The following is a 13,551-nucleotide window of genomic DNA, read 5'->3' on the forward strand; positions in this document are numbered from 1 at the left end:
TTTTGGGGACATTCTTAAGAGTAATGCAAACGAATGTTTTGACAACTTTTCTAAAGATCTCTAAGTTATGATTAATGACTTAGACAGAATGTAACTTAAATGATTATATGAGAAAAAATTTTACTATAACTTCTTAGTTTTCCGGGTTGTATATATGCTCAAAGATATTGTGTAAAAGTTAAACTATGAAAAAAAAACATTGATTGTTTTCATGTGCGTCTTCAGGATAAATTCGTTACGTTAGCACGGACATTATACCAGTAAGAAACAAGTGAATTAATAACCAAGCTAAACCATGCAAGTCAGCAGCATAAAATAGTACCACAAAACAAAGTTGCCAACTGCAACGATGCACCCGGAACGGAAGTATTAAACGGATTTAGGGCTCGTTTGGTTACGCCGGAATCCATCCAGAAATCGTTCCAGCTGAATTAGATTGTATAAATAAATTAGCAAAGTATTATCGTTCCAGCCAATGGTTGCCTGGGAAGCGAACGAGCCGTAAGCATCGACGTGAGTCCGTCCGGGTAGCTGTCGAGAGTGGAGACGTACGACAGGTACTTTACCCCCAGCAAGCAGAGCCAGGCAGCCACCAGCAGTCCACTTTGGGGATTGGAACGTCGGATCAACGCGCCACATCAATCCGAGCCGATCCGGTGTCGTCTCCAACTTTGATTCGTGCGCGTCAACAACATAGGTCATGCAGCCCATTTCATTGGGATTCTGAGGTCCATCGATGATATTTTTGTCCCTTGCCGGCAGCAGCTAGCTAGCTCCGTTCCGTCTAAAATATTTTGTTCGTGAACACAGAAAGAGAAAGCAGTATCGGTCAAGGATGCGAGTTACTCCCTCGCTCTCTAAATAACTGTTGTTTTTTTTATTTTCATGCCATAAATTTAACTAGATTTATAAGAAATATATACAACATTTATATCTCTAAATAAATTATTTATAAAAATAGATTTAACAATCTATCTAATGATTAATTTTATATCATAATTATTATATATATATATATATATATATATATATATATAGTCAAAGTGGTTTATCGAAAAACAAAAACGACATTTACTTAGGGATGGAGAAAGTAAGTGTGAGTTAATCAAGAGGTTGATACAATTATATATGTATTTATTTCATGCCTAATGTGCATATGTAGACCATTTTATTTTGGACGAACAGCATGCATAGATTCTCATCAATTATTAGAAGCTTTTCAGTGACGATTGATTACGTGGTATATTAGTTGTTGACTCTTCAATTCCTTAGCGTGTTATGGTAGCGCGACATGTCTGTTGTCAAGCCAAAAGCATGCATGCTGGTTACGGTGATGAACGCTAATTAGCGAATCGGATGCCTCACAGCTGTCGATTGCACCACTGCACCGCCGACTGTTTTAATCAACAGCAAAGCATGTTCCTGGATGGGATAGGGTAGCATCTTCTGATCGAGCGGTGAAAGGAAGCACACAAGTTTGGCTACCTCACAGACGCTAGATCAAAGTGATTAGTAAAAATAACAAGCCTACTATATATTTCACACAAGCGAGCCCTACGCAATTCAAGAGTGACATTAGGAAATTAAATACTTTCTCTACAAACTCAGAAACGCTAGATCAAAGTGGTTAGTAAAAATAACAAGCCCAAAGTGGTTAGTAAAAATAACAAGCCTAATAGCCACTGCTTTGTCTAACTCTATTTCACACAAGCAAGCCCTACGCAATTTTAGTAGCTATTGATTTGTACATACCATATGTAACACTCCGCGTCTATAACCTGCTTATAATATGGCCCAGGTCCACACGTGGAACGGGCCTACGTACGCGTAGTACCTCGCTTACACTTTCGTCCTCACTTTGTGTAAAAGGGTTAACCTGCAGGTGCTACATTTGGAACAACTAGTATTACTAGTATAATGTCCGTGCTAACGCAACGGATTTATCTTGGAGACGCACATAAAAATAGCCAATGTTTTTTTATAGTTCAAATTTTACACAATATCTTTGAGCATGTACACAATATCTAGGTAGTCTGCCCGTGCGTTGCTATGGGACAACTAAACTTTTGCATTAAAAACACACGGATCGCACGATATACAATTACATAGACAAAACGTACTTTGATATATTTTGTGTTTTTTATGTCAATTGATTGGAGTAGTCATTCAGACTGTTGCACCCACAATTTCTTTACATCTTTTTATTTATCTCTTTGTGTGCGCTTACTCAGACTATGTTTCACCCACCGTTGGTTAATTTGTTGCTTCAATATGCTATTGAGTTTGGGTGTTGCGTCGTTACTCATTTGTTAAACTCCTCCTATGAAAATTTTTATGTCCATACATTACAATGAAAAAAACACCATGACAATTAAAGTTTAAACATGTGTTGTATCATTAGAGCACGATCTAACATTATGTTTATAGCCAAAACTATTACTCATCACATATGAACAATTAGCACAAAGCACGAAATCCCGGTGAACTTGTCACTCAAAACCAAAAAGATCCACACAAGATTTTTGTTATCTTGTACGTATTCTCATAAAGTAGTACAAGCACAGATTTGCAATATTTTTCAAGAAATTCTTCAGATCAAACAATATTAACGCAATCAAATTCTTCTTCTTTCCATAACCAATTCTCTGTTGAGGTAATTAATAATTACAAATATAAAAAAAAGATGACGGCTTTCAGAAAATTAGTGCGCAACAAGAATCAATGAATATTGGCTCCAGATCATGAGGCTGTGGCCCGGTTTTCTTCTGTGCTTCAAGTGCTGAGGCTGTTCGTGGCTGCCATCGTATGGGACCTAGGGAGCCCACAGCCAATATCCCTTTTCAGTTAATAAAGCTTCAATTTCAACAATGTTGACCAGCTCCAAACTCCAAACTGATCGAGCCCAGCTCCTCCTTGACGTCGTCAAACCTCACCATTACCACTGGAACCTGATAACTTACAATGCTCTAAACATAAGCAAAGTGAACAACAAGTGCTTACCTCGTAGAAGCGTTGCAGCCATAGCAAATGCAGGTAAGCAACTGATCTAGATAACCTTATCTGAAACAACAAACTGAAACAATTAAGAAGGTGCCAAGAGAGAAAAAGATATCCAAAGCCTAAAACAAAAGCTTCACCACTGACTTTGCTGTCGCCGACGAGCATCCAGCCACCCTTGTTGTTAATCATTTTCACTGAAGCATTGATAGCCTGCAACATCCATCTATGGTCCAAAGGTCAACATCAACGACGACCTCCCAAATGTGCAAAGAACATGAACAACAACTTACTCCCACGGCATGTCAAAGAGCAACTTGGTGATGAGCTTGAAGTTTTAGTAGCTGAGGTAGTAGATACACATACATCCAACATACTGAGCCTGCTCGGTTGCCCTTCTTCTACAGTCACCTGCAGCTACTTGTTTTCTTCATGCAAAACAGTTAATGCTGGAGTGGTCGCTACAGCAGCAGCGGCAACATTCACTTCCGAGCCTGGACAACCACTCCACAACTGCACAACCAATGTCGGAAGCCTGGACGAACTAACATTCAACTACACAATTCAATGATAGCAATTCAGTTGGCCAAAAATTAAGGGGATTAAGTTACCTGTAGAACATCACTTGCAAACAAATTCCAGCTGAGCTTTATAATTGTCGTCAATGAGTGGTAATTTTGTTCTAATCCCACAAACTAACATTTACCTACACAATTCAATGAGAGCAATTCAGTTGGCCAAAAATTAAGGGGATTAAGTTACCTGTAGAACATCACTTGCAAACAAATTCCGACTGAGCTTTATAATTATCGTCAATGAGTGGTATTTTTGTTTTCATCCCACACAACATGAAAATAAGTGAGGTGACTGCTCCCTGCAAGGATTCTGTAAAAACAAATGATCCATGTTTGTGGCAGTAAAAATTGTCCAAGCCTAACAGTGTTTCCAGTTTTGTACTTCAAGGTACAAATCAGTACTATATAATATAATTTTGTCCTTTGTATATATATAATGTTGGTTGTAGTTAATTATTATACATAACTAAGTAAAAGGGCTTTTTGAGTGTTGTAGGGATTACTTATTTTAACGTGACAACACAAATAAGCTTCAAGAGCTTTAACTATTTCTGCTCCTCTTCAAACATACTGTAAGAGTAACAAACGTTGTCATAATCAGTTGTGCATGAATCAAAGCATCTGGCACTTTTGTATTTACAAAATCCTAGTGCTGAGAAAGTTTTTTAGTTTTGTTAAAATATTGTCCGACCACCTCAGTGAGGCATAGGCCGACACTCTGTCCACTGCAGTGGACGCTGGTCACAGGCCGGATTTTGTTACATTGATTAACCTCCACCTCAGCAAGACGAGCAAGCTACACAGATCAGATCAAAGTTTAAGAAAAAACAGGTAGTAATTTAATTTTGAAATGCTAACACTCTAACACTGTGTTAAGGAAATATGCAAAAACCAGCAGCGTTAAAAAAAGCCATGCCCTGGCTGGGGTCATATATGTCATATGTGCAGCTTCACCAGGTCCCCATCTTGCACACAACCACTCAAATAATCAACTGTTCAGTTCAAATGCTTGTGAGGAAGAATGCCCCCACCACCACCCCAATGGCAAAAATGGAAGAAAGATACAATGAACTGATTACAAAATCGAAGTTCTTGATGCGCCTTTTCCATGTAATTTTCTATGAACTTGATACTAAAAAAAGCTGAATTTTACGTCAAACCCTTAACCTAGAGCTAAGACTTCCCCCATATTCTACCATTTAAAATGCCCATGCAAAGACAGGATCCCTTTCTCACCCAACACCAAACACAAAAAAAATGAATTGACCAACCTGATCACGCGGGCCAAGTCGTGGTAATCGCCAGCCTGGTGGAGCAGTCTGAATAGTAGATATATTGATTCTTCATTCACTAACAGTTCAATAAAGTGATTTGATTAATAGGTAGCCATTCATTTGCCCAAGTCATAAAAATTATGCACTAATATATTCACCATGAAAATGGTGCAGTCATATATGTTCCATAAAACTGTGCAGCCATAAAATTGTGCAGCCATAAAACAGTCTATATGTTCCATAAAACCAATCCAAAACACTGATCATCTCACCTGTCATATGATATGACTAACTTTTCTTTACATACTCTAATACATGATTAATTTGCTTAGAACAATCCAGAATAAATACAGTATTAACCTCTAGATGGCATACATTATGTGGTATCAGCTGGTATGCATTCTATGGAAGATGCAGCTTCTGAAGTCAATAAAGGCACGTAAAATTTAAGAAGCCAGTAAATGATAAGGAATCAGCTGCTACTAAAATTGTTAGTTTATTGAGGAATGTATATTGTATACTTTGAAAGATCTTATCTATCTTTTACCAAACTAAGTTTCTTCACATGATCCATGTCTGTTTCTCTGTAAAGCTGTGTAGAGCCGACGGCTTACCTTGTAGACGTGCAAGGCCCTGATGATGCTGATGGTGAATTGGTGATGAAGGTCTCGCTGCTGAGGGTTTCATCATCGCAAGAGAGGCCCCATCCCAATCCTGCCTAAATCGACAAGAAAATAGGTCCGATTAGCGATTCAGGTGGATAGCCTCAAGCCCACAACTACCAGACTTGACTAATTAAAGTTGCAAGATTAATTTTATAAGTAATTAAAAGATGCATTTGCCATTTTGCATGCACAGGATTACAATCTCTCTCTAGTATTCCAATCGGAGGAGCAGGCAGCTAGCTAGGTGTATTTCTCGAAGCTCCATATTTCTCTAATCTCTGGTACGTACTTCTCAGCTAGGTACTTCTGTAATCTCTAGTATGTACTTCCCTTCTCTACTCAATATACGCACAAATGCACATGATTCAAATCAGAAAAGACCAAGTCAATCTCATTAGTACCTTTGTTGCCAGGGGTCTCCTCTATCTCACGAAAATGGGAGGAGCGACGCCGATGCGCGCGAGCCACTTGCTAGTTGCCACCGGAACATGACTCGCCTTCCACTCCGCAGCTCCGCTATCCGGCGAGATCCAGCGTTGCCTCAACGCATTCCACGTCGACGAAGGGAGGGAAGCAGGGATGACGTACGGACGCGTAGGAGGCGGAGGGAGGGGAAGCGGATGTGCTGCTGCCTACGGGGGCCGAAGTGGAGGTGGGGAGTGATGAGGAGATCACTTCTTCATCACATACAAGCCAAGAAGAGGAGGACCAGTATGGACGTACAATTCATCTTTCTCATGGTGGAAGCCCAATCCAATTGAAGTTGGAGCCCATCTCGGATTACAGGACCAGTCTGTCTTAAACTGGTCACCTAAGACGTATCCGGACTCCATTTTCGATGATCCACATATGGTTGGAAAGCTAATTTGATAAGGAAGTCAATCTAAGTGGTCTTACATCAAAAGACCTTCGGAATCAACGGGAATCGTCGAAACAAGTCAACGTCCAGAATCTGCCAGGGTGCTGTGACACCGTCTTTTGATCCGTTGGACCATGTATCGTATTTGGGCCCATTAGGGGACGCGTCCAGAGGTGATGTCCGAGGCTCTATAATTAGCAGTCGTCGCTCTCCTTAGGGTTTGGGTTTTATTTAGTTCTTGATTTTCTCGTGAAACAGACATCGTTTTGCTGCAACTGTGCCGCCAAGGCTGCTAGCTGTGAACTAGGGCCCTAGTTCTTGATCTTGTTCGCCTGTGCCAATTAGTCCTTTTGAATAAAGACTTGAACTCCTTCTCATTATCCTAAGCTTCATGTTTATATGCAATTTCAGATTGCGTTCATCCCGATCTTGCTTGTGTTCTCGATTCGCTTGCACGAAAACCTTCTCGACGAGGTCAATCGCGTTCGCGTGGTTGATAACTATGGAGCAGTGGTATAACAGTTGCGGGGTCTGAATCAGTCTTGGTTCGAAGCCTAGATCGTGAACATCAGGGAGTGCCGACCGTAGGTATGGTGTCATGGGTCAGCTCCACCGCCAACGCGGGTGCGAGCCACGGTGCAGCAGTGGCCGTAGCCGTGGGCATCGAGGTCGTCATCATCAGAGGCGGAGGCCGTGGGTGTCGGGGTGGTGTGGGTGGCGGCGTGGACCTTCAGGATGGGCACCGATGACGACGGATCCAGTGCGGGACCCACTCGGGTGGGGATGAGGGAGGGGGGCTACTCGCGCCGGCATGCTCGCCTATGGGGGTGCCATCGCCTGTGCCCGCTGCCGCCTCAGGAGACAGAAGGAGGGGTGCATGGCGTGATAGCCGATAGGGTAGAGAGGGAAGAGGATTTGGAGAGCACGTGGGGAGAGAAGTCGGCCCGTCCCACCTGCGCGTGGCGGCTCCCTGGTGCTGGGCGTGGAGGAGAGAGGGGGATAGGAGTCGGCGTGTGGGGGAGAGGCAGGGGCGGCCCATCGCCCTGCGCCTGTAGGTGCTCGGCCAGCCCCACGCGGCCCCCTCCCACCGGCGGCGGCGGCTCCCTGGTGCTGGACGTGGGGAGAGAAGTCAGCGCGTGGGATCTAGATCGAGGTTCGGCGGCCGTTTGAGCCGAGAAAAGATAGAAAAATAAAAAAGACTGAGGATGCATGAATCGAACCATGGCTGCAAGGCTAGAGTCGCGCGCGGGCGTGCAAGGAGGGCGCGGGGGTGAGAAGCTTGGCATCCCACATCTAATTGTCGTCATCGGATTTGATTTAGGTGTTTTATTAGCCTTTTATTTTAATATAGATGAATTATTGTGTGTATTTTTCGGGGTGCACAATGGTTGGAGGCTCTCAGTGGAGGACTTTTTCCTGGGGGACCTAGTATAATTTTGATTAGTCCATTATAGTAGAGATAAGTTGGCCCTCACCCTCATAAACATCCATGGTGGTACTAAACCCACTAACTACGTCTCCATGTGTGCCACATGGGCTAACTTCACAACTACTATAGGCTTCTAAATGGGGAACATGGCCCCTACTTAAGCCTTCATAGTTAAATATGGATATCCAGGTCAAAACACAGTGTCCAGCAGGACCCTTACTAGAGCACCCAAATTTGGGTGGGCACTCAAATCCTCACTCTATCACCCATACCTAGGGCTATAGGCCAAGCCCCCAAAGGACATATTCCATTTGTTTCTTCCCCGCGCGGTCGCCTTCTCCCCTCTTGCGTCGCTGTTTCCCCTACGCGCCACTCCCCCTGCCCATGCGCGACTTCCCGACGGTGATCGTGACTCCCCCTGCACGCACGCATGAAGTAGGAGCTCTGTGGTGGGGCTTCACCTGTAACACCCCAGTGTTATGCAAGCATTTAGGCACTGCAAATCATGCATGTTATGCATCATCAAGCATCATAATCATATATGCCTAATCATGTAAATAATAACTGAAACAATGCTTTGAAACATACGAAACATGCTCGTGAAACATGAATGTTGCATACACTTGTTTAGAGTTAATTTTGCCCTAATTATGCTTGTTAGGCTAATAAAACATGTTTGGCTATAATTGTAAATCATCTAGAATTATTTAGCATAATTTTTGGAGCAAAGTTTGTATTCAAACTTTTGACAAAATATGCTTTTGAAATTATTATTGAAAAGGGTCAAAAGTCCTCTCTATTTAGCTTTTACTTCCCAATTCAAAATCTATTTGGAATTTGACTTTGGTCATAAAAGCAAAGTTGTAGAGAATAAATTTTTGAGCAACTTTTATTTTTGGGCCAAAGTTTGAAACTGCTTTGAAAAAGTTCAAAAATTCATTTGAATGAATTTGGGAGAGAAAATAATTTGAAAAATATCATTTCACCTTAGTGGGCCTCGCGCCTCGCTTTTGGCCTAGCCGCACAGGCCGGCCCGGCCTACCTCCGCACCACGCTCCTGCTCCCACGTGTCGCGCCCGACCGGCGCCAGAGCGCGCACACCGCGTGGCCACCATGCGCCGGCGAGTTCGCCGTGCGGCACCACCGGCCTGCCCTACGCCCCTCCTGTCGCGCCTACACCCGCTGCGCCGCGTCTGCCACCCCCTCCTCCATCTCATTTGCTTCCTCTCTTCTGCCAGCGCAAGCAGCAAAAGCGCACACACCCGCCACCGCCCGCACAAGCGCCATCACCGGCGTTGGCCGCTCCCGCTCGCCGTAGGCCGCTCCATCTCGCCAGCAGCACCCCCTCCACCTCTCGCAACCGGTGCTCGCGTCAGTTCGTAGTGGTAAGTCTTCTCTGGCCGGAAATTCCTTGCCGGAGTAAGCTCTTCCTCGCCGGAGCTTGGCTCCACGTGGATAGCCCCTCTCCGCTCCACCTCTCTCCTTCCTTTCGCGTGCATGAGCGCCGCCTTGCCCTCACGAACCTCGTGCGCGCCTCCCATGCCCTACCGTGGCCGGAGTCAGCATACCGCCGATGAGCCACGCCACCGCTCCCCCATGCGCACTGTCGAGCTCCATTCCAAGCTCCTCCTGTGCCTTCTCTTGGTGCACCGCGTCTGCCTCATCGTGGGTGAGCTGCTGGTGGTGACCGCACCGTCGGCTAGCTCACCGTCGGTGAGAGCCGGCCGGTCAGCTCCGCCCTTGTTTCGGTCTGAACGACAGGTGGGGGCTATTGAATCGTGTGGGCACACTTGTCAGTGCCCTGACTCGGGTCTGGGTGTACAGCACCGGGTGCACCCAGCGTTTTCATCGGCTGATTTTTGAAAGGATTTAGGAAATGATTTTTCCAGAAAATGTTAAATGTTTCCAAAAAGTCATAACTTGCTCAAAATAGCTTCAAATTTGTTGAAACAAATTTTGCTAGGCTCCTTGTCACTAGATCTACACGATAAAAATATTGTATGTCATTTTTGAGATACTTTAATGAAGAGCTTTATTTAATTCTTGATATTACTGATATCTTGTAAAATGTTTAGTAAATCCTATATATATCAAAAAAATATGATTCCAAGTTTGTTACTCTTCTTGTGTAATGTACTTCCTAGGAAAAATATATATCATGCATGTCCTGTAGAAAAATTATGAGGTGTAGTTCAAGTGCCTTTAATGGCTGATTTTTGTTATTTTGCTAGAGAGCAAAAATTTATATAAAACATGCATGTGATAATTTTTGTACAGTGATTATTTACTATTTAGAACCTAGGAAAAATACTAAATCTTTTGTTTGACACTTTTCATAATACAAAGTATTTTCATGCTCATATTTAGGTCCAAGCTTGTCATTTTTGTGTAGGCTATTCCACTTATCCAAATGCCATAAAGATTTGATGGTAGACTACTTAGGGTAGTACTATGCTATGGTAATTTTCTAAGATTTTTCTATGCTATAAAAATAGATGTTGCTATTCAAACCTATTATTAATTAGGGTTTAATCAAATGTTGCTTTATGCATGATTAAGAAATTAGTGAAGCTTTGGTGTATCTTTGAAGCATTTAATGAGATATGTTGACTTAGCATATTAGTAGTAGAAGAGAATGCAGTAGATGACATGTGCTTGTAGTACATGTTCTTGGATGATGTTGACTACCTTGCATGCAAGTATATTCATTGTGTTCATTTCATCCGATGCACCTTTTGCATAAGCACTTACGCACCTGCATCATATAGGATCACAAACCGAGAGCCCAATTGTCGTACCCGAGGAGCAGCTTGAGGTGCAGCCGCAAGAAATGACCGAAGTAGACGAGGAGGACGTTGAGGAACTTCCGGAGTGCCCCGATCATCGCCTAAGCTCCTTCGAGAGAGGCAAGCTCTGGAGCATTTTTCTCCCCGGTTTGCGATTATTAATTAATGCTTTACTTTAATTGATGCATTACGTTCAGGAGTTGTTTGCAACCGTTGCTACATTATACCTTGTTTACCTTTGTTATACTATATCCTTGTTACCCTGGTATCCGTAGTCGAGTCAATGCTTAGCTGGCTTAGACCGATAGAAGTCGGGTGATTTCCTGTCACCTGTGAGCTATAGGTGGTTACCTGGATCTGCTCGGATAACTATGTAGTCATGGTATAACTAAGTATTAAATTAAAGTTGAGACCGGATGGAGACTTACAGGGTTTTGGACTATAGTGCTTTTCGTCTGTGTCGATTAAGGACCGACCGTTGTTGGGCCTCGGGTCATGTTGAACGCATGCCTTACATTTAGCTGGTCGAATAACGTACCTTTCGACCGCGAAGCTGGGAGAGTATTCGAGCCGAGTGGATTGCCCACAGCGCACTGTACTAGAGTAGGTGTGGTAGGACATGGGGGCACGATGATAAGACCGAAAGGCAGTCGGTCGGCCCCCAGGTACATGTGGTTTTCTGGCAAACTCGAGATTTTTCCTGGATAGTTGACTCAGTCACCGATACCTTACTTTAGCGGGTGAGTGAGGTTTGTGTAAGAAATAAATTACCAGCTGGTTAATAATCGATTTGAATCGCCATCGTTCACTGGATAGTGAACACTTGACTTAAGTTACTTCATCGTAGTAATGTTGATGGAACACTTGGACAGTTATAATGGATATGATATTATGGAAGTTGTTAATGATCATTGGTTATCATTATTTGCTTAATCACATGCTTGCTCTAGTATAGGTGCAAATGTAGTCGACAGGTTAATAATAATTAACTTGACAATAATGCTTTTGGAAAGGTTCTTGAAATGCTAAAAATGTGTTTTTGCAAATGAGTCAGCTACCCTACTATAAAGCCCTTCATAATCCTTGGTGTCACTTTATTTTCGGTTATATCGAGTAAGTCTAGCTGAGTACCTTCTCGTACTCAGGGTTTTGTTCCCACTTGTTGCAGATGGACAGATATATTACGGCTACTATATCAACTGCCTTTATCCTGTAATGAGTGATGCTTAGAACCATGGGCATGGTCATTCCTTACATCTCATCTAATTCTTTTGTTAGAGATGATCATCAGCTGGCACTGTATTTGAACTCCGTGTGAGTGTGTGTGGTTTTGAACAGATGGCTTCCGCTACTTCTATTTGAACTCGAGTTGTAATAACTATGTTTAAACTCCAATGTACCTGTGATGCGAACTTTTATGTAATATGTGATGGTGACCGCTAAACTTATTACGATCTTGGCTGGTATGTGAGTTGGTTTGAAATCCTTCGTGATTTCATGGACTACCGGGTTATACGGGCTTAAGTTTGCTAAATCGTCTGCTCTGGCGGGTGATTTTCTTACTTAATTTCGTATAATTGGTCGGTTCTGTTACAGCTGGTATCAGAGCATGGTTTAGCGTGTTACTGTTCACAAGTGTATTTAAAACAAAAAGACGTTTGAAAAACATGAGTTCCAAACTAAAAAGTGTGCCAGTGGTCATATCCTTTATGCCTAGTTAAGGATTTTAGGTGGCTTAATTAAGTACTAACTTGGGGTTCTTGCATCATATTTCTCTTTTGTTGCTCATACGGCGTGCTATTATATGAGTGCCACTTGTTTGAGTGGTAGTGTATGGATCATTTGCCTCTACGCCTCGGTAAGTGTGAGTTGTGAGAGCATGATCGGATACACCGCCGATCTAGGGTGAGTGCTTATATGATGCTGGAGTAATTACATGTTCTACGCATATTTTACAAAGGTATCTCATGTGTGGGTATTCTATCCATTGAGGCGATGCTGTCAATAGGACGATGGTTCAGGTAGTTACTACCGTTGTACGCGTATCTGGGGATTCGTGTAGAGCGTGTAGATAAAATTTAATGCTTTTATGCATTCATTGGGAGTTGGGCTGAAATGAATCTTCTGCAGGTACATAATAATGTTATCGTGTAGAACATATTAGATACGTATTTGAGAGATCGTTTGTATGCCACCGAATTCGTCGCTAGAAATTATTTATTTCATAAGTTTGTGAGAACGTACGACACGTACATACATCATATTACTTGTGCATTTTATTCATGTCATGCATTCCTCCCCTTATAAATTGATTATCTCATTTTGATAAAAGTTGTATCACCTAAAATATGTTCCCACGGGGTAATAAAAGAAATTTTGCTACAGATGGCCCGCACGAAGCAGACTGCCCGTAAGTCCACCGGAGGAAGAGCACCTTGATGTCGGTTGGCCCTAAGGGAGCACCGCACCACGGGCACCTTCTTGAGCAAGTTTGACATGTCAACCTTGCTTTGGAGAGTGCTCTATGATGTGGGGTATCCAGAGGGTCAAGAGCCGGTGTACTCTTGGAATGAGAGCCAGTTAGCAGAGGATGGACTTGTAGTGGTAGAGATCACAGTTCCTGCTCTTAGTGATGCTCCAGAGTGGGATGGTTGGCACTTGGAGTTTGAGGGTCGCACTCCTGTTGAGGGTGCAGAGGGAGCAGCTTTCCATGTCATTAGGGACATCATGAGCAGATTTCTCAGTGAGCTTGCAGCAGCTCTAGCTGGCACCTTTCCTAGGGATGATCCTCGTGATGCTATTTGGGTTCAACCTTAGGGAAGTGCTTTGGTCAGAGGTCCAGCTAAGGGACAGGCTAGCGACAACCATGCTATGAGTGCTATGTTTGCCACTATCAGAGCGTATCAGGGTCTTGCGTGTACCTACTGGACTTTGACTGGCTTGCATGGTGATGATAAGCTCAAGGT

The 13,551-nt window shown here is 43.2% G+C and overlaps 1 long non-coding RNA gene across 6 annotated transcripts; it reads right to left on the bottom strand.

Moving 5' to 3' along the window:
- Positions 1-2,605: 2,605 nt before the first annotated feature.
- On the bottom strand, positions 2,606-6,167 carry LOC136452403 (uncharacterized). Of its 6 annotated transcripts, none has more exons than XR_010758820.1 (5): positions 5,913-6,167; positions 5,461-5,564; positions 4,844-4,922; positions 3,609-3,703; positions 2,606-3,532 (listed from the first exon to the last, which is right to left on the bottom strand). It is a non-coding gene; the product is annotated as an uncharacterized lncRNA (long non-coding RNA). The 6 variants fall into 6 exon arrangements; XR_010758821.1 differs by having other exon boundaries at positions 2,606-3,210; positions 3,291-3,703; XR_010758817.1 differs by having other exon boundaries at positions 2,606-3,223; positions 3,291-3,703.
- Between the last annotated feature and the right edge of the window lie 7,384 nt (positions 6,168-13,551).

The sequence above is a fragment of the Miscanthus floridulus genome, chromosome 5 (assembly GCF_019320115.1).
Source record: "Miscanthus floridulus cultivar M001 chromosome 5, ASM1932011v1, whole genome shotgun sequence".
Lineage (NCBI taxonomy): Eukaryota > Viridiplantae > Streptophyta > Magnoliopsida > Poales > Poaceae > Miscanthus > Miscanthus floridulus.